This window comes from Pristiophorus japonicus, chromosome 9 (assembly GCF_044704955.1).
Source record: "Pristiophorus japonicus isolate sPriJap1 chromosome 9, sPriJap1.hap1, whole genome shotgun sequence".
Classification (NCBI taxonomy): domain Eukaryota; kingdom Metazoa; phylum Chordata; class Chondrichthyes; family Pristiophoridae; genus Pristiophorus; species Pristiophorus japonicus.
This window is the reverse complement of record NC_091985.1, coordinates 97611575-97638395: the sequence shown is the minus strand read 5'-3', so window position 1 is coordinate 97638395 and position 26821 is coordinate 97611575.

The window sequence follows — 26821 nt, the reverse complement described above, 5'->3', positions numbered from 1 at the left end:
GTCTGGCTTCTGTGATGGTGGGGGCCTCAGGAGGAGGCTGATATAGATCATCCACTCAGCACTTCTGGCTGAAGATTGTTGCAAATGCTTCAGCTTTGTCTTATGCACTCGCGTGCTGGGCTCTGCCATCATTGAGGATGGGGATGTTAATGAAGCTTCCTCCTCTCATTAGTTGTTTATTTGCCCACCTCCATTCACAAGTGAATGTTGCAGGACTGCAGAGCTTTGATCTGATCTGTTGATTGTGGGATCGCTTATCTCTGTCTATAGCATGATGCTTCCATTGTATAGCATGCTTGTAGTCCTGTGTTGCAGCTTCCCCAGGTTGGTACCTCATTTTTAGGTATGCCTGGTGCTGCTCATGTCATGCTCTTCTCTGCTCCTCATTGAACCAGGGTTGGTCGCCTAGCTTGATGGTAATGTAGAGTGAGGGATATGGCAGATCATGGGGTTACAGAATGTGGTGGAATAGAATTCTGCTGTTAATGGCCCAGTTTTGAGCTGCTACATTTATTCTGACTCTATCCCACTTAGCTCCGGGATAGTGCCATGACAATGGCACTTCCAGCCCAGTCGACCCTGCAAAATCCTCCTCACCAACATCTGGGAACTTGTGCCAAAATTGGGAAAGCTGCCCCACAGACAAGTCAAGCAACAGCCTGACATAGTCATACTAACAGAATCATACCTTTCAGCCAATGTCCCAAACTCCTCCATCACCATCCCTGGGTATGTCCTGTCCCACTGGCAGGACAGACCCACCAGAGGTGGTGGCACAGTGTTATACCCCAACTCATGCCCAACGAATGTCCTTCAAACTTTTACGCCTGGTAAAAGCAGGTGCATAGCTTACTTTTACCAGCGTAAGAGTTTTAAAACAAATAAAAATTAAATTTAAATACTCATTTTGCTATTAAAAATCCTGTCCATTAAGGTAAGTTTATTTTTAACACTATTAAAACACATTAAATAAATTCCAAAAAATATATTTTTTTCTAAAACATTTAATTACATTTAATTTCAATTAATTTTAAATATGTGAAGTGTTTTATTTATTGATTATGCTGTGTTTTGGTGTTTTATGGTTTTTTTCTCATTGACAGTAATGGGAGTCTGTACAAACAGAGCTCCCATTTTGATCAATGAGAATACTGCATAACTCCAGCTTGTATGTACGTAGCTGAAAGACATCTTCCCATGTGCAGCACAGCGAGTCTCGGCCTCCAACCAGGATCTTACGTTCCTCTGGGACCACCAGGTACTTTAGTATGTTTTTTGGGGGTCGGAGGTGTTGTGTATAGAGAAAGAGTCAGACTGAACACTGTGAGCTCAAAGTAAAGTGTGACCTTAGTCTTTTATTGCAGGTCTCCAGAGTGCCTCTCCAACTTGTGAAGCCTCCTTAAATACCTGTGCTCCCAAGGGATTATGGGATCCCTTGAGACTCGAGGGGATGGGTCTTCTGGTGGCTGTACAGAGTAAATACAAGTATACATATATAACAAGAGGCATTTGTACCAACGAAGCCTCCGAATGCAATTTTACCCCCGTTAAAAAGAATGTGCTCCAACCCATCATCATCATAGGCAATCCCTCGAAAAGTGTGTTCTCAGGTGACTGTACAGTCCAATACAGGAATTACATCCCTGTCTGGAGTAAAAATAAAACGGGGAAAGTGGCTCAAACGTGGCTAACCAGGGAAATTAAGGATAGTGTTAAATCCAAGGAAGAGGCATATACATTGGCCAGAAAAAGCAGCAAACCTGAGGACCGGGAGAAATTTAGAATTCAGAAGAGGAGGACTAAGGGTTTAATTAAGAGGGGGAAAGTAGAGTACGAGAAGAAGCTTACCGGGAACATAAAAACTGACTGCAAAAGTTTCTATAGATATGTGAAGAGAAAAAGATTAGTGAAGACAAACGTAGGTCTCTTGCAGTCGGATTCAGGTGAATTTATAATGGGGAACAAAGAAATGACAGACCAATTGAACAAATACGTTGGTTCTGTCTTCACGAAGGAAAACACAAATAACCTTCCGGAAGTACTAGGGGACCGAGGGTCTAGTGAGAAGGAGTGTTAGATCTCTTAATTTTCAATGAAATGCGAACTCCGATTGTAGTTTTAATGTAACTTTATTCTGGCAGCTGCAACAAGCTCTTGGTTTTAAGCCAGGCCTTTGTCCTTCTGAGACCACATGGCCAAAATGGCTGTTCATATACCTGATCAGTTTACAGAAAAGAACTCGCCTTCTTTGACCTTATTGGTTCAATTGATAGTCTGTTAACCTTTAATTGGCTCACTACCCAAGGTCCTAAAATGTCAAGTTGATTGATGACTTAATGCAACATGCTGAGTTGCACGTAGCAGCTTTGACTTGGGGTCTGTGAATTTTCACAGCCTGTCTGAATGCAGCCTGTTTGAATTCTCTATCAAGGAGGAACTGAAGGATATCCTTATTAGGTGGGAAATTGTGTTAGGGAAATTGATGGAATCGAAGGCCGATAAATCCCCGGAGCCTGATAGTCTGCATCCCAGAGTACTTAAGGAAGTGGCCCTAGAAATAGTGGATGCATTGGTGATCATTTTCCAATGGTTTATCGACTCTGGTTCAGCTCCTATGGACTGGAGGGTAGCTAATGTAACACCACTTTTTAAAAAGGGAGGGAGAGAGAAAGCGGGTAATTATAGACCGGTTAACCTGACATCAGTAGTGGGGAAAATGTTGGAATCAATCATTAAGGATGAAATAGCAACGCATTTGGAAAGCAGTGACAGGATTGGTCCAAGTCAGCATAGATTTATGAAGGGGAAATCATGCTTGACAAATCTTCTGGAATTTTTTGAGGATGTAACTAGTAGAGTGGACAAGGAGAACCAGTGGATGTGGTGTATTTGGACTTTCAAAAGGCTTTTGACAAAGTCCCACACAAGAAATTGGTGTGCAAAATCACAGCATATGGTATTGGGGGTAATATACTGACGTGGATAGAGAACTGGTTGGCAGACAGGAAGCAGAGAGTCGGGATAAATGAGTCCTTTTCAGAATGGCAGGCAGTGACTAGTGGAGTGCCGCAGGGCTCAGTGCTGGGACCCCAGCTCTTTACAATATACATTAATAATTTACATGAAGGAATTGAGTGTAATATCTCCAAGTTTGCAGATGAAACTAAACTGGGTGGCGGTGTGAGCTGTGAGGGGGGCGCTCGGAGGCTGCAGGCTGACTTGGACAGGTTAGGTGAGTGGGCAAATGCATGGCAGATGCAGTATAATGTGGATAAATGTGAGGTTATTCACTTTCGGGGCAAAAACGCGGACAGAATATTATCTGAATGGCGGCAGATTAGGAAAAGGGGAGGTGCAATGAGACCTGGGTGTCATGGTTCATCAGTCATTGAAAGTTGGCATATAGGTACAGCAGGCAGTGAAGAGAGCAAATGTTATGTTGGTCTTCATAGCTAGGGGATTTGAGTATAGGAACAGGAGGGTCTTACTGCAGTTGTACAGGCCCTTGGTGAGGCCTCACCTGGAATATTGTGTTCAGTTTTGGTCTCCCAATCTGAGGAAGGACGTTCTTGCTTTTGAGGGAGTGCAGCAAAGGTTCACCAGACTGCTTCCAGAGATGGCTGGACTGACATATGAGGAGAGACTGGATCAACTGGGCCTTTATACACTGGAGTTTAGAAGGATGAGAGGGGATCTCATAGCAACTTATAAGATTCTGACGGGACTGGACAGGTTAGATGCGGGTAGAATGTTCCTAATGTTGGGGAAGTCCAGAACCAGGGGACACAGTCTAAGGATAAGGGGTAGGCCATTTAGGACTGAGATGAGGAGAAACTTCTTCACTCAGAGAGTTGTTAACCTGTGGAATTCCCTGCCGCAGAGAGTTGTTGATGCCACTTCATTGGATTTATTCAAGAGGGAGTTAGATATGGCCCTTACAGCTAAGGGGATCAAGAGGTATGGAGAGAAAGCAGGAAAAGGGTACTGAGGGAATGATCAGCCATGATCTTATTGAATGGTGGTGCAGACTCGAAGGGCCGAATGGTCTACTTCTGCACCTAGTTTCTATGTTTCTATGTTTCTACAGTCTCTGTCACAGGTGGGACAGACAGTGATTGAAGGAAAGGGTGGGTGTGGAGTCTGGTTTGCTGCACGCTCCTTCCGCTGCCTGCGCTTGTCCTCCGCATGGTCTCGGCGACGAGACTCGAGGTGTTCAATGCCCTCCCGGATGCTCTTCCTCCACTTAGGATGATTTTGGGCCAGCGATTCCCAGGTGCCGGAGGGGATGTTGCACTTTATCAAGGAACCATAAACCAGGTTGGTAGCTCCTAACGGCAGTAGCTTACCCATGATGCTCAAGAGCAATCTACAGTACTTAAGGGGTGCAAATCAAACATGTGTTTACCTGTTCTTGACTGTTCTGTTATTCAGCTACATCACTTCAATTATAATGGACTAGCCACTCCAGGATTAACTGCAGTTTTAGAAGCAATGCAATTGTAAGCTGTGGCTACACTGTCTATTCACGTCACTGATTGCAAGTCCCAGACTGCTGGTGAGATAGTCTGGCATTTTTAATCATTAAACTTGAATAGAGATACTGTGGGACATCTGGATTTTTTTTAACTTTAAAAAAATAAAGTTTTAATTTAGGTTGCACAAAAGCTAGATGATACACAGCACTACATACCTGGTTTGCTTGTATGACACCAGTCACAACCCTCCAAAGCAATTCATTGTTTGAAGCATTTTGAGACATATAAAAATGATAAGGTGATTTGTGTGAGTATTTTTATTATTGACGAATCAAGCAAGTGTGCTTAATCTCGGTAGCCTCACATGCTAAACTAATGTTAAACTTCTCACTGATGAGAGATCAGCAGGGTCATTTTCCACATCTTACATTGGTGCAGTATGAAAGATATCAACAGAGAAACTCATGATGGTTGTGTGGCTGGGCCATGAGGTGAAACTGAAGATGAAGTATATTTGACTAGACAGCCATAAGTGGGCAAGTACACTCCAGTGAAGTAATGAATTAAGAGGCAATGGTTCAAAAATAAATAATTTATTACTGGATTCCCACACTATAAAACTACACAGTGAAGTTTAATATGAAATACAATAAGCTATTTCTATCTGAGGTTTAGCTCATATACCATTCATTCATTCTTAATACCTTGCATAGGTAAGCTAACTCTACACTGTCTCTCACCACTCTGCTAATGACACAATAAAATATAATTTTTTATTTATTGCCTGCAATTTTCATTTGAACTTTTTCTGATAACTCCACTCTACAAATATCCATCATATATAATTAATTAGGTTGCCCCGTTTTCTGAGAGCATTAGTGGGCTGACATTCTTGCCTTTGAAAATTTTAATGAAAAATAATGGTTCTTTGTCATTTTCAGTTTTACTTCTGAAAGAAGCTATGGTCTGAAACTATGGGGTTGATTTTGGTCTCCCAGTGGCAAACTGGCACGAGATGGCAAGGTGAGAACATTGACCCAAAGGAGTCAGTGCACGACACATTCCAATTTCCAGGTTGCCCCAACTGTGCACAAGTGAGGTGAGCTGCCATCTCAAAATGTATTCCCTATAAGCAGCTGAGCAACTGCTCCTAAAAGGAGTCATGAGATCGAGATCATCTGTCAGCTGCATCCCTTCCTTCCTCTTGCCCACCAAGCCAAGCTTCCCCCGAATTCCCTCCTGAAGCCGCATCTTCTGCTAGTTTCTCCCTATCTCCCCTCATGTCCTTTCTAAGCTCATCTTGTCCATGAACATAGGAACAGGAGTAGGCCAATCAGCCCCTCAAACCTGTTCCGCCATTCAATTAGATCATGGCTGATCTGTACCTTAACTCCATCTATCTGCCTTGGTTCTGTAACCCTTAATACATTTACCCAACAAAATTCTATCAAGCTCAGTTTTGAAATTTGATTTGACTTAGCCTCAATAGTCTTTTGGGGGAGAGAGTTCAGATTTCCACTACCTTTGGTGTGAAGGAGCGCTTCCTGACATCACCCTTGAATGGCCTAGCTCTAATTTGAAGGCTATGGCCCCTTGTTCTGGACTCACCACCAGAAGAAATAGTTTCTCTCTATTTACCCTATCAACTCCTTTTTCTCATTCAGAGCTGCAGGGTTTTACCACGGGTGACGCGATGGCACTTGCCATCAATTTACCCACCGGCACCAACCTTCCCGATGTGAACGCCACCTCCAAGAGTCATGTCGGTTAAATCCCATTCGCCAAAATGGTTTAAATTCATCTTCCGCCCTCTTATCTTTCACTTGTGGTGCTGACATGTGTGTGTGTTTTGTGGAAGCAGGGGGAATCAGTTATTCCAACTGTGCAGCGTCTTCTGACTGTGGCGCAGTGGGTAGCACTTCCACCTCTGAGTCGGAAGGTTATGGGTTAAAGTCCCACTCCAGGGACTTGAGCTCAAAGAAATCTAGGCTGTGAAGCGCCACACTGTCGCAGGTGCCGCCTTTCGGGTGAGACGTTAAACCGAGGCCCGGTCTGCTCTCTCAGGTGGACATAAAAGATCCCATGGCACTATTTCGAAGAAGAGCAGGCGGGAGTTATCCCTGGGGCCAATATTTATTCCTCAATCAACAAAACAAAAACAGATTATCTGATCATTATCACATTGCTGTTTGTGGGAGCTTGTTGTGAGCAAATTGGCTGCTGCGTTTCCCACATTACAACAGTGACTACACTCCATTGGCTGTAAGGTGTGGTATATTCTCTACGACATCACAAACACACACTTTTACAAGATGGCTTCAACTCTGAACATGTCAGGTGACCTTACCTTTTTATTATATACAGCATTGGTTGCATTACCACAGTAGTCCACTAGGTGGAGCACTAGTCCACTAGATGTAACTATATATTACACTTAAGAACATAAGAAATAGGAGCAGGAGTAGGCCATTTGGCCCCTCAAGCCTGCTCCACCATTGAATAAGATCATGGCTGATCTGATCATGGACTCGGCTCCATTTCTCTGCCCGCTCCCCATAACCCTTTATTCCCTTATCGCTCAACAATCTGTCTATCTCCCAGCCTCCACAGCTCTTTGGGCAGAGAATTTCACAGATTTATAACCCTCAGAGAAGAAATTCCTCCTCATCTCAGTTTTAAATGGGCGGTCCCTTATTCTGAGACTATGCCCCCTAGTTTTAGTTTCCCCTATCAGTGGAAATATCCTCTCTGCATCCACCTTGTCGAGCCCCTTCAATATCTTATATGTTTCGATAAGATCACCTCTCAGTCTTCTGAATTCCAATGAGTATAGATCCAACCTATCTTCATAAATCAACCCCCTCATCTCCGGAATCAACCTAGTGAACCATCTCTGAACAGTCTCCAATGCAAGTATATCCTTCCTTAAATACGGAGACCAAAACTGTACGCAGTACTGTAAGTGTGGCCTCGCCAATACCCTGTACAGTTGGAGCAGGACTTCTCTGCTTTTATACTCCATCCCCATTGCAATAAAGGCCAACATTCTATTTGCCTTCCTGATTACTTGCTGTACCTGCATACTAACTTTTTGTGTTTCATGCACAAGGAACCCAAGGTCCATCTGTACTGCAGCACTTTGCAATTTTGCTCCATTTAAATTATAATTTGCTTTTCTATTTTTTCTGCCAAAGTGGATAATCTCACATATTCCCACATTATACTCCATCTGCCAAACTTTTGCCCACTGAGTTAGCCTGTCTATATCCCTTTGCAGATTTCTTGTGTCCTCCTCACAATTTGCTCTCCCACCCATTTTTGTATCATCAGCAAACCTGGTTACATTACACTTGGTCCCTTCATCCAAGTCATTAATATAGATTGTAAATAGTTGAGGCCCTAGCACCGATCCCTGCCGCACCCCACTAGTTCCTATTTGTCAACCGGAAAATTACCCATTTATCCCGACTCTCTATTTTCTGTTAGTTAGCCGATCCTCTATCCATGCTAATATATTACCCCCAACCTTGTGAACTTTTATCTTGTGCAGTAACCTTTTATGTGGCACCTTATCAAATGCCTTCATGAAATCCAAATGCGCCACATCCACTAGTTCCCCCGTATCCACCCTGCTCGTTACATCCTCAAAGAACTCCAGAAAATGTGTTAAACATCATTTCCCTTTCATAAAACCATGTTGACTCTGATTGATTGAATCATGCTTTTCCAAATGTCCTGCTACTGCTTCCTTAGTAATGGACTCCAGCATCCCAATGACAGATGTTAGACTAACTGGTCTATAGTTTCCTGCTTTCTGTCTGCCTCCTTTTTTAAATTTGCGGTTTTCCAATCTGTTGGGACCTCCCCAGAATCCAGGGAATTTTGGTAGATTACAACCAATGCATCCACTATCTCTGCAGCCACTTCTTTTAAGACCTTAGGATGCAAGCCATCAGGTCCAGGGGACTTGTCCGCCTTTAGTCCCATTATTTTACCGAGTACTACTTCTTTAATGATAGTGAGTTTATTAAGTTCCTTCCTCCCTATAGCCCCTTGATTATCCACTATTGGGATGTTTTTAGTATCTTCTACTGTGCAGACTGATACAAAATATTTGTTCAACGTCTCTGCCATTTTCCTGTTCCTCATGATTAATTCCCCAGTCTCATCCTCTAGAGGACCAACATTTACTTTAGCCACTCTTTTTCTTTTTCGTTTTCCCAATGCCGTTCCCCTCCACCAATCCTTTTTATGTACCTGTAGAAACTCTTACTATCTGTTTTTATATTTTGTGCTAGTTTGCTTTCATAATCTATCTTCCCTCTCTTTATTTTTTTTTAGTTGTTCTTTGCTGGCTTTTAAAAGTTTTCCAATCCTCTGGCCTACCACTAGTCTTGGCCACATTTTATGCCTTTGTTTTCAATTTAATACCATCCCTTATTTCCTTAGTTAGCCACGAATGGTTATCCCTTCTCTTACAGCCTTTTCCTCTCATTGGGATATATTTTTGTTAAGAGTTCTGAAATATCTCCTTAAATGTCTGCCACTGCTCATCAACCGTCCCACACTTTAATCTATTTTCCCAGTCCACTTTAGCCAACTCTGCCTTCATACTTTTGTAGTCTCCTTTGTTTAAGCTTAGGGCCTCCTGCCTCATTATATATCTAAGATAGCCAACTCCCTAGTTGGTTCCCCAACGTACTGTTCAAGGAAACTATCCCGGATACACTCTATGAACTCCTCCTCAAGGCCACTCTGGCAAATTTGCTTTGTCCAATCAATATGAAGGTTAAAATCACCCATGATTATTGCCGTTCCTTTATTACAAACCTCCATTATTTCTTGATTTATATTCCGTTCAACTATGTAGCTATTGTTAGGGGGCCTATAGACTATGCCCACCAACGACTTTTTCCCTTTATTATTTCTTATTTCTACCCAAACTGATTCAACATCTTGATCCTCTGAGACAATATCATTTCTCACTAATGCACTGATCTCATCCTTTATTAACAGAGTTACCCCACTCCTTTTCCCTTCTGTCTGTCCTGCCGAATTGTCAAATACCTCTAAATATTTAGTCACCAGTCCTGGTCACATTGCAACCACATCTCTGTAATGGCTATCAGATCATACCCATTTGTATCTATTTGTGCCGTCAACTTATCTATTTTGTTACGACTGCGACGTGCATTTAGACAAAATGCCTTTAAATTTGTTTTTTTTCACCCTTTTTTCCTGATTGTTTCCTCTGTCCTTCAAACTCATTTTCTACATTTTTGCTTTCTAATTCCAGCTTTACTCCCTTCCCTACTGAATCTATTTTCAGGTTCCCATCCCCCTGCCAAGCTAGTTTAAACCCTCCCCAACAGCACTAGCAAACCCCTCAGAGAAGATATTGGTCCTGGCTCTGTTGAAGTGCAACCCATCCCACTTGTACAGGTCCCACTTCCCCCAGAAGCGGTCTCAATGCCTCAGGAATCTAAAGCCCTCCCTCCTGCACCATCTCTCCAGCCACGCATTCATCTGCTCTATCATCCTGTTTCTGTACTCACTAGTTTGTGGTACAGGGAGTAATCCGGAGATTACTACCTTTGAGGTCCTGCTTTTTAATCTCTCTCCTAGCTCCCTAAACTCTGCCTGCAGGACCTCATCCCTCTTTCTACCAATGTCATTGGCCCCAATATAGACAAGCAGTGCGGTAAATGCACTAACCTCATGGATCCGGCCCTTTCTGCCTTTTTTACCTGCCGGACTTCTAGAGCACAGGGAAACCACGCCTCCGTTGGTTCAAAATAAAAAAATCTGTTAAAATGAAGTCACGCAGCCTCCTGAAAAGCTTTTACTGACCAACCCAACTCCCGAGACCGGATTGTTGGCCTGCACATTGTCCCTTCTCCATTAAAACTGAAAGTGGAGGAGGGTTGGGGTCGGGTTTGAGATTTTAAAAATCTTTACTTTCCACCAATCCTTGGGGGTTAAAATTCCCCCCATCGTGTCTGCTAACTTATTACTCTTAACAGACACATTGAAAGATTGGAGACAGAAAGGGGGGCTCACTGAAGGATTTTGAACAGAAGAGTCTCATTAAACAAAGAACAACTTGTGTTGAATTTGTGAGCCTCACTTTGTAGTGTTTTAGTGTTTGGTTAGATTGTTGATCCAGTGAAATTTGGCACCTGTGAGCTGACAGTTGGTTAATTAGATATTGTAACTTTTATTGTACTATTCTGATAATGTGTGTTCCTAGTGTAACAATTATTGATCTGATACATGGCACCTGGCTCCCCTGTTTATTAACAGGACAATCCCTTCAAAATCTGCCATATCTATGTAACCTGAACTCCGTGTGCTTCCATTCACATGTGCATTATGGCTGTTGCTCCAAACCCGAGCTCATTACTTCCACCTTTTTTTTCCCTCGACCCCTCTCAGGCCTTTATTTCCTGTCTCCTTCACTTCTTGTTGCATGGTCATGCTACCATTCATTTCCATCAGATACTTTGTCTCCCTGCTTCTCGTGCCTTCCTGCTACCTCGCCACCATCCCAGGCTTAACTTCCCCTTGAATAAGCTAACAGCTACCCTCTGTGCCTCTCCTGGCATTCTCTGAAGGGCCCATCGAGGCACACATCACTGCCACCTTACGAGCAGCAATACCTTACTGTCCCAATTTCCTCTCTCGCCAACCTTCCCATCCAGCGTGCCCACTGGAGTTAACCTCACCAACATCCGTCCTGTCTCACTCACCCGGCCAACTACTACCCCCTTCAACTCCGTCAGCGCATCAACAATCACTGCCCTTCTCCACATTTCCCTCTAGAATGTCCCTTTATTTGTGAATAGGACCTTTGCCATGCACGGCCTAAGCCTTCAAATGGTGGGCAGGCAGTGCATGCTCAGTATCCGCAGGAGGTGTGTTGCCTGCCATATTGGTATAAAAGAAAATGACCATCTAGGGCCGATGCCTGAAACAGGCATTCAACGCTTTGCATATGCAAATAAGGGGCCTAGCGACTGTTTGAATCTCTTCTCTGCAATATTGGTTTGTCCTGAGGCAGCCAGACCAAAATGTGCATTTCCTTGCCTTTGGCCATACATCAAACATTGCCACAACATTATTTATCTCTGTATCATAAGGAATTCCAATCTCCTTTAAAACTTCAGCTAGCAAGGTATTTGATACTTCATTCTATGTGTCATGATAATATATGCACTGGTGTTGCGCCTTTGCTTCTCTCTTCAAAATTTTACCTCATACAATGTGTACTTTTCTTTGTGGAGCAAGATGGACTTTAATAGGTACCACTGTGCCAAACTAATGGTGGCACTTGGCAAGTAGTATCCCTTACCCCTTATGAGGATGCTATCATCATAGGCTAGAAAATAATTAATGGTCTGAGGGAAGCTGAAGTTTGTGGAGACAACCTCACTCCTGAAATATCACATGGCATAATAGATATTGCTCTGCCATGGCTGGATTGGGATTGAATTGATTGAGAAGCCTTGTTGGGAAGGATAATCAAAATGACATTCCATTTAAATGTACATTATCAAACTTGGTTAAGATGCGAGTGATTTCATTTCGTCTTCTCTCCTCAAAACCCTTTAATCTCAGTTTATTGTATTAAAATTAGTTTTGCTTCTTGTTTTAGATATAGGCATGTTATTTGCTTATTCTTCCTTCTCTAATACCTTTATTTACATAATTATAAAATATATTTTATTTTCCCCTTGTATCCCACAGTGAATTTTTGTTTTATTCATTCATGGGATGTGGGCATTGCTGGCAAGGCCAGTGTTTATTGCCCATCCCTAATTGCCCTTGAGAAGGTGGTGGTGTGCCACCTTTTTGAACCGTTGCAGTCCTTGTGGTCAAGGTACTCCCACAGTTCTTGTTGAAGTTGTCACTGCATCAGGGAAAGTTTTTCCTATCACTGTGTGGCTATTGATGAGTATGTTGCTGGTTATTTACTGTGCTCTGGGACTGATTAATTGACTGATTACAAACCTGAAGTAAAAGCTCTGAATGAAAGCACCTCACAAACATTAGGCTAGATCTTGCTGCAGTGGGACACATCACAGAGTGCGCTATTAGATTTTTTTCTGCACACTTAGCCTCAAAAATCTTTTGCGCCATAACTAGCTGGAAGTGCAAGCTGATAACAGTGCGGCGAGGTCAACCAAGCATCTGGGAGCTTAGTGAACAGCAGGGCCAACAGTCTCTCTCCTTAACCAATGAGAATTAAGGAATTAGAAAGAAACAGGAACAATTAGAGTCAAATCAGGTAAAGAAAGAGAAAGCAAGAGAATGAAAGAAACATTGGATTAAGAGACGAAAAAAGAGAGAGAAAGGAAAAGTAAGAAAAAAATGTAAAATTTATATTTGATATTTTTAAAATCTCGAAAAACAATTTATTACCTGAAGGAATGAGACTCCACATTTTAAATTGTTCAATTCCTGGGCCAAAAGAGGTTGATTGGCACTGCATTAACAATTAGCATGTACTTACACTATTAATTAGAAGACTTTACTTTCTGCGGCGATTTTAATGGACAATTAATGTGCAAATAAATAGTAAATGGGTAGTAAAGAGGAGGGGTGGGGCTGATTAGAGACCAAAAAGGAGACCTACACATGGAGGCAGAGGGTATGGCTGAGGTATATTAAATGAGTACTTTGCATCTGTTTTCACCAAGGACGAAGATGCTGCATAGACATAGTAAAGGAAGAGGTAGAGGAGAGACTGGATGGTATAAAAAATGAAGATGAGGTTAGCTGTACTTAAAGTAGATAAGTCACCAGGACAAGATGGAATGCATCCTAGTGTAAGACAACACCATTTTTTGTTTCATTTTCTGCTAAAAACTATGCTTGCAACTGCTTCAAGATGGCTAAACCTGGGGTTGACCAATTTCTAATGATTCAAAATGCTCTGAGAATTCAAAAGACTTTCTAATGAATTTTAACATCTCACAGCTATGAAAAGACATTTCTCACAGGCCAAAAGAGATGTCCTTGAATTGTTTATGAACTGTAAAGAAAGCTGCAACTATCGTGAGTGATGAGAAATGAGAAGACCTAATCAAGGAAGGATTCATTTAAGAATATTCCTTTGTTTTAAACTTAGGCAATTACGTAGGGTGGGTAAACATCCCAGGCAAAGTGTATAAAAAAATGTCTGTGAAACAGGAGGTCAGGGCCTGCAGTCGAAGTGAGTGGTGAACTGGTCAGCTGCCAAGAACCAAAGGCAACGTAAGAAAAAATCTTTTTACACAGCGAGTGGTTAAGATCTCAAATGCACAACTTGAAAGGGTGGTAGAGACAGACTCAATCATGGCTTTCAAAAGGGGGTTGGATAAGTACCTGAAAGAAAATAATTTGCTGGGGGAGTGGGACTAGCTGAGGTGCTCCTGCAGGAAGGCAGCATGGGCTCGATGGCCCGAATGGGCTTCTTCCGTGCTGCAACCCAAGTTTCCACAAAAAAAAACGGGCGCCCCTCCGAGCTGGGCGCCCGTTTTTCGCGCCTAAAACGGCGCCTAAAAAAATCCTCGGCATTCTCCACCTACTTACAGGTCCTCTGGCCCTCGGCGCAGCCAGCACGAGCTGTGGGGGGGCGGAGCCAGGTCCCGGCGCTGAAAACAGTGCCGGGACCTCTGCACATGCGTGCTACAGTCGGCATGCAAGTGCAGTAGCTCCAGGCGCCGAACTGTGTGGGAGGGGCCCGAAGCACGTAGCCCCTAGCCCTGGCTGAATGGCCTCACTGGGGCTGCTTCAATGAGGCTCCCCCCCCCCCCGCTGACCAGACCCGACCCGACACCTGCTCCCCCCCCCCGACCCGACACCCGCTCCCCCCGCCGCGACCCGAGACCCGAGACCCGCTCCCCACCCCCCCCGCCCCGACCCGACACCCGCTCCCTCCCCCCGCCCTGACCCGAGACCCGACACCCGCTCCCACCCCCTCCCGCGCCCCGACCCGACCCGAGACCCGCTCCCCCCCTCCCCCCCCCCCGCCCTCTCTCTCTCTCTCTCCACCTCCCGCTCAGCGGCACGAACGGCTGCAGAATTCTCCCTGGCTGAAGCACTTTCACACAGGTAGGAAGATGGTTTTTTTAATCTTTTCTTGGCTTATAAATGTTTATTCAGGTTGGATTTATTTGTATAATATTTGTAGAAGTATAAATAAGGATTTATTGTCGAATTTAATGACTTCCCTTCCCCCCCCCTCCCCCCCACCTCGTTCTGGACGCCTAATTTGTAACCTGCGCCTGATTTTTTAATGTGTAGAACAGGTTTTTTCAGTTCTACAAAAATCTTCACTGGCTCCATTCTACTTTAGTTTGGAGTACATTTTCACTGTGGAAACTTTCAAATCAGGCGTCAGTGGCCGGACACGCCCCCTTTTGAAGAAAAAATTCTGTTCTAAACTAGAACTGTTCTACCTGACTAGAACTGCAGAAAAAAAAATGTGGAGAATTGCGATTTCTAAAATAGTCCGTTCTCCACCAGTTGCTCCTAAAAATCAGGCGCGAATCATGTGGAAACTTGGGCCCTATGATTCTATGACTTCATGAAATCTAGGAGGTTGTTAAAAATAAGGAGGCTATGGGCGAGAGCTGTTTGCGCAAAACAAATGGCAAAATGGCGTAAATCGACCAACAAGTTCTGGAAATTCGCAATTCACGGCATATCTCTTAATCCCCCGGATTAGCTGGCTGATTTGCATATTAATAATGGCTTGCATCGTTAATACACCATTATTTTTCCAGCCCAGTGTATTTTTTATGCTTTATCCCCAGCTTGAACCTTACAGTTGTTATTTGTATACTTTCTGCCTAATTGTCACGAGAGAAAGGTTGTCATGGTGCATTCTGTGTATATGGTTCCACCAGAGTAAGGGCTTATTAACTTCCATGGTGCATGTCACTCTCTCACACACATGTAATTTGGCAGTAGAAGCTAGATACCCCAAGTACCCAAGGCCTAGCTGAAATTTCCAACTCAAACCCTATACCCAAGATGGAAGAACAAGTCAGTGCAGAGAAAACTTTGCGCAAGCATTTATGACATCAAATAGCTAGATTTGTGGGAACGTCGAGTGATTTTTTTTTTTCAGTATGTAATTTATTTATGCTTTTGTTATATTTGAAATGTTGCCTTTAATTTTCTGGAGCAAGGAGGAAAATTGCAGCCAAAAATTGTGAAGGAATTATTTGAGTGATGTGGTTGGTTCATTTTGCAGCAATTGCTTGTTCCCAATTGGTAGCTTTGAAATAAAATTAAGCAATTTGATTAGCTGGAATTAAATGGTTGCTGATAAAAAAAAACACAGAAAATAGGTGCAGGAGTAGGCCATTCGGCCCTTCGAGCCTGCACCGCCATTCAATGAGTTCATAGCTGAACATGCAACTTCAGTACCCCATTCCTGCTTTCTCGCCATACCCCTTGATCCCCCTAGTAGTAAGGACTACATCTAACTCCTTTTTGAATATATTTAGTGAATTGGCCTCAACAAATTTCTGTGGTAGAAAATTCCACAGGTTCACCAGTCTCTGGGTGAAGAAGTTTCTCCTCATCTCAGTCCTAAATGGCTTACCCCTTATCCTTAGAATGTGACCCCTGGTTCTGGACTTCCCCAACATTAATAAGAACATAAGAATTAGGAACTGGAGTAGGCCATCTAGCCCCTCGAGCCTGCTCCGCCACCCAACAAGATCATGGCTGATCTGGCCGTGGACTCAGCTCCACTTACCCACCTGCTCCTCATGACCCTTAATTCCCTTATTGGTTAAAAATCTATCTATCTATGATTTGAATATATTCAATGAGCTAGCCTCAACTGCTTCCTTGGGCAGAGAACTCCACAGATTCGCAACCCTTTGGGAAAAGAAATTCCTTCTCAACTCGGTTTTAAATTGGCTCCCCCTGTATTTTGAGGCTAATCCTAGTTCTAGTCTCCCCGACCAGTGGAAACAGCCTCTCTGCCTCTATCCTGTCTATCCCCTTCAATATTTTAAATTATCATAGATAATTGGTTGCTCTTACCACCTATCTACTGCGTCGAGATTAGTAGTTTTTGTGTCAACTTGTGTCTGGTATTGGCTGCTTTTGTGGAAAAACTAGTAGGGAAAGGTGCTATAGAAATGGTGCCTTGACTTGCTCATTGCCTTAGTAACTTTTCTAAGCTCATGTTGCTGTGGAATCTTTCTTTTAGATGTTCCCCTCTGCTCAGTCATTTACTTGCACACGATACTAGTTTGACTCATTCTATAGCCTGCGATATCTATAACTGCCGTTCTCTGTAGACATGGATGTTTTAACAGTTAAAATGTGACACCTCCTGGATTTAAAAATAACATTTTTTATATATATTTTCTCAGGATGTGGGCAATGCTGCAGAGTTTAACCGCTCAATTCTCTCCTCTTTACTGTCATCGCCCAGGGCACTTAAGGGTTTTGGTGCAACTGTACTCTTGTTTGCAAGGGCAAAGTTTTGTTATTGCTTAAGGTAAAATTACATCACTAATGTAAAACTCTATATGATCTTTCCATCCAAACACCTATCACATGAATGAATGTTATTTGCAGAGAATGAATATTCTGGTTTTGGCTTTCGAGAATTTGTGTTGAGTATTTGTAATGGTGAAGTACCATCCTCAGAAACCAAAGTCAATGTGCAAGATTCCCGAGACACGTAGAAGGGGTGTACAAGTGCAGCGTCCAGAATCCGGAATCCTCGGGACCAAGGCCGTTCCGGATTCCGCATTTTTCCGGATTTTGTATCGTCTTTCTGATTTCACGAATTCGGAAACACCTGAGCCCAGGTTCGGGTATTTCTGGATTTCAGACTGTCAGAAAGGGGGGTCCCCATCGAGGAGCTGTTAGGACCGCCGGCCCCGTCAAGGTGGAGCTGTTCGGGCGGGGCACCGCCGCCAAGGTGGTGTTCAGACGGTCCCCGCCGAGGAGGAGCTGTTCGGGTGGGGCCCTGCCGAGGAGGAGCTGTTTGGGCTGGGACCCTCTGCCAAAGAGGTGTTTGGGCGGGGCCCCCCCGCCATAAAGGTGTTCAGACGGGGATCCGCCGCCAGGGAGGTGTTCGGGCGGGGCCCCCCCGACAAGGAGGTGTTCGGGTGGGCTCCCGCCGCCAAAAAGGTGTTCGGACGGGGTCCTGCCGCCAAGGAGTTGTTCGGGTGGGATCCCGCCGCCAAAAAGGTGTTCGGACAGGGTCCTGCCGCCAAGGAGTTGTTCGGGCGGGGTCCTGCCGCCAAGGAGTTGTTCGGGCGGGGTCCTGCCGCCAAGGAGTTGTTCGGGCGGGGTCCTGCCGCCAAGGTGTTGTTCGGGCGGGGTCCTGCCGCCAAGGAGTTGTTCGGGCGGGGTCCTGCCGCCAAGGAGTTGTTCGGGCGGGGTCCTGCCGCCAAGGAGTTGTTCGGGCGGGGTCCTGCCGCCAAGGAGTTGTTCGGGCGGGGTCCCGCCGAGTTGGAGCTGTTCGGGCGGACCCCACTGCCAAGGAAGTGTTCGGGCCGGCGGACCCCGTCACAGAGTAGGTGTTAGGGCGGGCCGGTGAGGAATCCCTTTGTAAGGGCAGTGGAGGTGAAGCGAGGCCCGAGATCTGGCAGTGGCGGGGCCCTGAGGTCAGCAGGATCGGCGGGTCCGGATTCCAGAACATTTAATGGATTCAGAATGACCCTGCCACTGATCTGTCCGGAGTCCGGATTCCGGGACATTCCGGATTTTGGACGCTGCACTTGTATGAGCATTCCTTATTTGGACCAAGGATCAAATGCATACTCACTCTAGTTGATTGGGAAAGCAAATTGATATCCTCAGTCGTACTACCAGGAACCAAATATATACCCACCATTAAGTCTCTATGGATCAAAGTTGCAACCTCTTGCTATCCACACCCATGCAAATGGAAGGCATATATGCACAGCTGCATCACTTTAAAGTAACTTGGTTTAATTTATACTTTAGGTCATATTTGACTGATGTGAAATTTAAATTTTCATGAACCTGAATATGAACTTGAACTTATAAAATACAACTTAGTGTGGAGGCAAGTGGTTAAGTGAAACTATGTTGCATAAAATTATACAGATAGCCCATTGCACCTAAATTTTCACAAAGTAACCTAAAATTAGCAAAAATTGGCTAATATTTCAGCTTGGCTTTCACCTATATATACTAAAAATAATAATGCATTAAAAATAGTGTATTAAATGTTTGAGGAGATTTTCTTTAAATTTTCTTCATCCTCAGGATGCACAACTTTCTTTCTGCCACTGTTGTCCCTTTTTGACATAAAGGGGGAGAATTTTAACTCGCAAGAATGGGCATGTTGGGACTGGGGTTAACATTTTGTTTTTTAGAGCAGGAGCTCCGACCTGTACTTTCGGGTTGAACGGAGATGCGTCTGGATGCCAGTGAGAAATCTACACGGCGAAGTTGGGGATTCAACTATTGCATCCGGCCAAGTATTGGGCAAACTACATCCTAAGGATTGTTAATGGGCTCTTTTCCAATTGCTTTTAACTTGGCTCAAAATTTACTTAAGCAACCCAGGTTTTCCAGGGCTCGGGAAACTAACCAGGGAAACGGAGGTGAGATTCAGCAGCAGTTCAGGTGGATATTTAAACTTGTGATTGTCCCATCTGAATAAAAGCTCACTCATTGCAGCTGGTGTCTCAGCTCCCTATAGCAAATGTTTTAGAGAGTGCTTGTGTGGGTACAGCTTTTTTCAACCTTGAAAGCTTTTAAAGGGACAAGATCAGGATGGGAGATGCGTTGGATGTGTTTGACAGCATAACAGAAGAGGAAGACCATCAGCATCCAAGGCAGCCGATGATGTTGTGGGATCAGCAAGTGCACAGGAGGGAGGGGCACAGGAGAGACGCTGAGGTTGCAGAAGGCAACACCCACATCACAGGGTTTACAGACAGAGGCTCAACTACCTTAACCTTCAGGAAAGCAAGTTAAGGTCGTCATGTCATTTGCCGGCAGGCATCTGCAGCTTCCTGCAGGAAAATCTACTCCCTGCTGGACCTGGTGGCCATGTATTACCAGTGGCTGTGAAAGTAACCACTGCCCACAAAACTTTTGCCTCAGGATACTTCCAGGACACTACCGGAGACATATCCAGGATCTCCCAGTCACCTGCACATAAATGCATAAGGCAGGTCACTGATGGATTGTTTGCCAGGACTAACAATTATGTCAATGTCCCTTGTGATAGAAATAGTCAGACTATCAGCTACTTGAATTTGGCTCTCTGGCTGGATTTCCACAGGTACAGGGTGCCATTGACTGCACACATGTGGAAATTCAAGCATTACCAAGGCAACCAGGAGCTTTTATAAATGGCAAGGGATAATTGTCCAACAATGAACAGCTGGTATGTAACCACAAGAAGAGCATTATGCAGGTGTGCACCAGATTCCCAGGGAGCTGTCATGATGCATTCATACTGCAGCAGTCCAACATTCTAGACCTTTTCCTTCGAGGAAGCAGACTGAAGGCTGGTTCATACCCACACATGCACTCTCTGTGAAACACTTGCCAGAGGGATCTGATACACCAGCTGCAGTGAGTGAGCTTTTAATCAGATGGGACAATCACAAGTTTAAATACCCGCCTGAACTGCTGAGGGATACTCCTTTTCAAACGCGGCTCATGACACCTGTGAGAAACTCCCCCAATGAGGCACAGGAGTACAACGAGAGCCACATGACCACCAGGTGTGCTATCGAGAAAGCCATTGGAATGCTGAAGATGCACTTCAGGTGCCTAGATGGATCTGGAGCTGTCCTTTAGTACAGCCAGCGAGGTTCTCTAGCTTGACAGTGGTGTGCTGCATCCTGTACAAAATTGTGCAACAGAGAGAAATGTAAATTAAGAAGGATGAAAGGGCCCATTGCTCCTCTCTGGATGAGGAGAACATAGAGGAGTAGAAGGAAGATAAAAATGGAGTACCCATTGTCAGACAAGCCGCTTATATTTCTACCCAGGATACCAGGGATGCCCTAATATCTCAACGGTTCACCGAGTGTAAAATGTAAGAAATGAAATCCTGCTGTCTGCTCCTACTACCCAGACCCGCCATCCTACTCCCTCTTCCACCTCTGCACAAAACAGTCCATCAACCACTCATCCCCCCACTGCACATCCGCCCACTGGGTCCGCTCTTGTATTGATAGTCATCATTTCTTTTTCATTCATCATGAAACAAGTGAAAGGGCAAGTTGCCACTTGGGATGCAATAATGGGCAAGGCGTGGAAATGGTATTAATTGATAAATTTTACATAGCGTTAGGGAAGGAAACTTAACAACATAACATTTTGTCAAACTCTCATGTGCACACTCTTGGTGAACTACAATTTCTTGAACTTGCACTTCAACCACTTCTATGTGGTACATCCTGTGTGGCTTCAGCAGAGGTAGAGGAGGCTGCTCAGATTCCTGCCTGACTACTGAGATTCTTTTGGCCTTCAACCCCTGGGCTTTGGAGCCCCTGAGGGCCCCACCAAGGACTGCTCCACCCGTGCACAGGTAGACTTAACCATCGGGAGATGAGGCAATTTGTCGGGTATTGGCTGGGGTAGGGGATTGGGGAGGGGCAATGCATGAGAAGTGGGGTGCTTTGAGTGGAATTCCCAATTCCATGTCCCCTTTCCCCACCATCCTTCCCCTGGGCCAGCGCCACATCACTCCTACCACTCTGCTGCAGACCAGCTTGTTGGAGATCAGTGCTGTATTGTAAGGCCACGGGGCAGGGGGATCGGTCTCTGGTTCAGGGGGATCGATCGGTCTTCGGGTCGGGGATCGGTCTCCGGGTTGGGGTGGGGGGGGGAGAATCGGTCTCCGGGTCGGGGGAGGGGATCGGTCTCTGGGTCGGGGGAGGGGATTGGCCTTCGGGTTGGTGGGGGGGGGGAAATCGGTCTCCAGGTTGGGGGAGGGGGGGAAAATCGGTCTCCGGGTTGGGGGAGGGGGGGGGAAATCGGTCTCCAGGTCGGAGGAGGGGATCCGGGACGGGGGGATTGATTGGTCTCCGGATCGGGGGAGGGGGGGGAGGGAATCGGTCTCCGGGTCGGACGGGGGAGGCGGGGATCGGTCTGGGAGTCGGGAGATCATTGGGGGGGTGGAAATCAGTCTCCGGGATGGGGGGATCGGTTTCTGGGTCGGGGGGTGATTGGTCTCTGGGTCGAGGGGGGGATCGCTCTGGGAGTCGGGGGATTGGTGGGGGTGGGTCAGTCTCTTGGTCAGGGTCCTGCGTTCTTTTAATATAGGGGCTGGAGGAGCATGCTTACTGCTCCCTGCTCCACAATCAGTTAAGTATGGGTGCCTCCTTGCTAGTTAACGCTGGGACATTCATAAAGGAAATTGGGTGCTGTAAAATGCGACGTTCAGAATTTGAAATAAATTATTGTGGCCTTTAAATGATCCCGACATGTACTTGTGACCAGCACATGATGGCACAGACCAACACGAGTGCAAAAGATATCGCTGAAGCGTTTGCAACCATCTTCAGCCAGTGGATGATCCATATCGGCATTCTCCTGAGGTCCCCACCATCACAGAAGCTAGTCTTCAGCCAATTCGCTTCACTCCACGTGATATCAAGAAACAGCTGAGCGCACGGGATAAAGTAAAGGCTATGGACCCCGACAATATCCTAGCTGTCATGCTGATGACTTGTGCTCCAGAACTAGCCGCGCCTCTAGCGAAGCTATTCCAGTGCAGCTACAACACTGGCATCTTCCCAACAAAGTGGAATATTGAACGGGTATGTCCAGTCCACAAAAAGGACAAATCCAATCCGGCCAATTACGACACCATCAGTCTACTCTCAATTATCAGCAAAGTGATGAAAAATGTCATCGACAGTGTAGATTAGGATCACAGGTCACACACAGCTTACCCAAAGGGTTTTAGGAGTTGAAAGGTGTTTGATTAAGGAGTGGCAGTTTAAATATAGTCAAACACAACACACAATCAGGATAGACATACAACTGTGACAAGTAGCTGGTATTAGTCCCAATCGGACAGACGGCTGGTGGCACGAACAGCTCTTCTCTGCACCGTCTGCCCTGAAAAGCTCTTTAGATATCTCTTTTATTCACTTGTTAGGAGTGGGCCTGGGGTAAATTGACAGACAGGACCATTTAATCTATAAGGGCTCCACCCAAACCAGGGTGCCCAATGCCTCGACGAGTTCTTTGTCTCAACTCTTAGGTGAAACCCACCTCTTCACGTCTTTCCTGTTTATGTAATTTCTGAAGGCCCATCTCGCCTGTAATTATCCTCCAAAGGTTGGAGTCATACATGCCTTCATATGTTTGCAGCTGACTTTTATCAGTCATTTATGTTCATGTTGTTCAAGTAACTTTAGCTATTATACATGAATCCTTCAATTCTAATACAAGTCTGAAGAGATTTTTTTGTCTCAAGTTATTTCTTCCAATCCACAATTTCTTAAACTGGTGCTATCAAGCGGCACTTTCTTATCAATAACCTGCTCACAGATGCTCAATTTGGGTTCCCCAGGACCACTCTGCTCCAGACCTCATTACAGCCTTTGTCAAAACATGGACAAAAGAGCTGAATTCCAAACATGAGGCGAGAGTGACTGCCCTTGACGTCAAGGCAGTATTTCACCAAGTGTGGGATTAAGGGGCCCTAGTAAAATTGAAGTCAATGGGAATCAGGAGGGAAATTCTCCATTGGCTGGAGTCATATCTAGCACAAATGAATTTAGTTGTTGGAGGCCATTCATCTCAGCCCCAGGACATCACTGCAGGAGTTCCTCAGCGTAGTGTCCTAGGCCCAATCATCTTCAACTGCTTCATCAATGACCTTCCCTCCATTATAAGGTCAGAAGTGAGGATGTTTGCTGATGATTGCACATTGTTCAGTTCTATTCGCAACTCCTCAGATAATGAAACAATCTGTGCTCATGTGCAGGAAGACCTATAGAACATTCAGGCGTGGGCTGATAAGTGGCAAGTATAATTCATCCCACATTAGTGCCAGGAGAAAATCTAACCACCTCCTCTTGACCTTACCATCGTACCCCACCAACAACATTCTGGGGTCACCATTGACCATACTACATAAATACTGTGGGCTACAAGAGCCAGTTAGAGACTGGTGGGGAAAAATTCCATTGCGCCTAGCTTGGAAGTGGTAACATCCTCGAGGCAGGACTTTTTTTCATGAGACGCACTGGGCCGCATAGCGCTGCCACATAGGAGGGGCTCTCCCCTTCATTAAAGGAGGTCCCAAGCTATCAACTCTGCGTGGTCCTACCTGGACCAGTGAGGAGCAGGGTGCCGTGCCACCAGCCTGGCACTCAAGCGGAGTGCCAGGCTGCCAGAGCGCGGCACGGACTCCGTGTTCAAAGTGCCAACAGGGTGTTCGGGAAAATGCCAAAATATTTTACAACATGGCTGATCCCTCCCCTTCAAGTAGCGCCCTGCAAGCCTCCAGTTAAAGCTGTTGCTGACATTGCACAATGCAGATTCAGAGAGCGCGAGGCAATTTTTGTTCTGGGGTAAAAATGGGTCGATGCGCACGGTGATGACATTGTCATCGCCAGCGGAGCGGGGTGCTACCGGTTACTGCTGCCGCTAAACCTCGGTGGAATTTAGCGGCAGTTATTAGTGATACTGTGTCAGGGCAAAAATTACTTTGCGCCCTGTTACTGCCCCCCAGGGGCGCTAATGGATGGCACAAATGACCCCAGTTTCTCCCCCTGGGTATTGTATGGCGAGTGACTTACCTCTTCGCTCCCCAAAGCCTTTCTACCCTCTACAAGGCAAAAGTCAGGAGTGTAATGGAATACTCTCCAATTGCCTGGATGAGAGCAGCTCCAAAAACACTCAAGAAGCTTGACACCATCCAGGACAAAGCAGCGCAGTTGATTGGTACCCTACCCACTACCTTAAACATTCACTCCCTCCACCACAGGCACACTATGGCTGCAGTGTGTACCATTTACATAAGGCACTGCAGCAACTCGCCAAGGCTTCTTTGACAGTACCTCTCAAATCCGCAACCTCTACCACCTAGAAGGACAAGGGCAGCAGGCACATGGGAACACCATCACCTCCAAGTTCCCTTCCAACTCACACATCTTCCTGACTTTGAAATATATCGCTGCTCCTTCATCGTCGCTGGGAACTCCCTAGCTAATAGCTTCACAACAAGGACTGCAGCGGTTCAAGAAGATGGCTCACCACCACCTTCTCAAGGGAAATTAGGGATGGACAACAAATTCTGGTCTTGCCAGCAATGTCCACATCCCGTGAATGAATGAAAAAACAAAATCTACCTTATCCAACATGGCGGACGATGCATTTCTGGCCAGAAATGTGCACCTACTTCCTGTCTGCCATATTGGGTTCTTATTAGGCCAGTTAGCGCCCGAAAAGTGTTTGCTGTGGGTCTGCATTCCTTGCTCTGGGTCACTCAATGACCTATTCTCTGTTTTAACTTTAGATACACTTATTTGAGGTTTTTCCTCATTATATTTTATGTTTTACACTTTAATTGCTTGCATGTACAAAGAAAGGAAAAGGAACTACTATTCTGGGAAACTAAATATTTTTCTACCACGCTCACAAGAGCACCCTCTACTGCACCAATGTATCATTTTTTTCCCCAGCTCCTTAACCCAAGGTCTATCTGAGCCAGATTACTGACATAGGCCAAACTACTGCAAAATATTATGCAGATTTGTGTCTACTGGGAACCAGGTCAAGTTTGCCTGAACTCATTTGTCTTCGGATCCTTGCCAGCTGTCAAAATGTAGACATTGTCCCTTTAGTCTGGACTGGACACCATCCTTTTCACCCTGGTGGCTATATACCCAGGTCTAGCCCATCCGATATTCTAATAAACCCCACATACATGGGAGTAACTACCCTGAGATCAATGGGAGTTTAACTGGCTAATTAAAACACAAAGTGACCCGCTTTGAATTCCACTTCATATAAACCAGTTCTCATTCTTGGCAGCCCTTTCATCCAGTTAACAAAACAGCTGTTTGCAGATTAGCAATAGTTCTTGAGAAGAACTTACTGAAAATCTTCAACCAGTAAATCATGCAGTCATTCTATATACCCCCACCTTTACTATAAATCCCTGTTCTAGTCAATACCCCTACAAACCATACTGCACTCCCTGTTTAAACATACTTCAATATTCAATTTTGCCAGTGTTTATCTCATATAACCAATCTATGGACTCAAGTTTGCCCAGGAGTTGCTCCGTTTTTTTTGGAGCAACGAGATTTTTTTGGAGTATCTTAAAAATCGCAATTCTGCCCATTTAATTTGCTCCAGTGTAAGTGAGTTAGTTAGGTTTTTTTTTTAGTTTTTTTTTCAAAAACGGGTGTTACCAGTCACTTACGCCTGTTTTGGCCATTTAAGCAAGTTTAGACAGCTAAAAGTTACTCCAAACTAACTTAGGCCAGCGTCTACGGCCACAAAAACCTTGCGGTGAGTTAAGAAATCAGTGCAGGTAGCCACAGATGTGGGGGGGGGGGCTAAAGGGAAGTGAGAGGACCTTGCAAAGCACTAAACACCTTCACAACAACACTAAAGAAGCATAAGTGCATTTAAAGCACCAAGCACTAAACAAAGCACAAAAATAAGCATTCAATACCAAATAAAAAATACAAAGAAGCCGAGAGGACCTGTATCTCGCACCAAGACTTACAAAGCACTAAACAACTAGATTAAAAATGGATTAGTAAACTAGCAAATACATTATAGCAAGTCCTGTAAATAAGAGTTTCAGCCAAACTATTTTACAGAATTCCTTTTGAAAGCAGATGAGAAGTAAACTTGAATGGAAATCAAACAAGAATTTAGGACCATGTAATCAATAAATAAATAAATAATAGAAGTCCTACCTTCAGCGGGCCGCCGATGAGGGAACCCGTTGGGCCAGGGCTGGGGGCCCCTCCCACACAGCCTGCAGAGCACACGCAGGGATTCTGGGGGCAAGGAGCTACTGCACATGCGCGCACACTCTAGCGCTGGGACCTGGCTCCGCCCCCCTGCCGGCTCTGTTTATTCAGCACGGCCCTAGCTCCACCCTCCACTGCTTGTGCTGTGCCACGGCAAGGCCTACAGTGTTCTAAGGAACGGGGAGAATACCGAGGTAAATTTTCGGTGGTGCACCTCAGGTAGGTGCGTCGTTTTAACCAGAGGGACAAACTTGAGCATGATGAGAGCAGCTAATTTTTTTCTTGTTTGACAAGTAAACATACCACAATGTCCATAACACAAAGGGTAATTCATTAAAGAAAGGAAAAGTTATCTTGAGCTTGCAAAGATTATCAAAGACT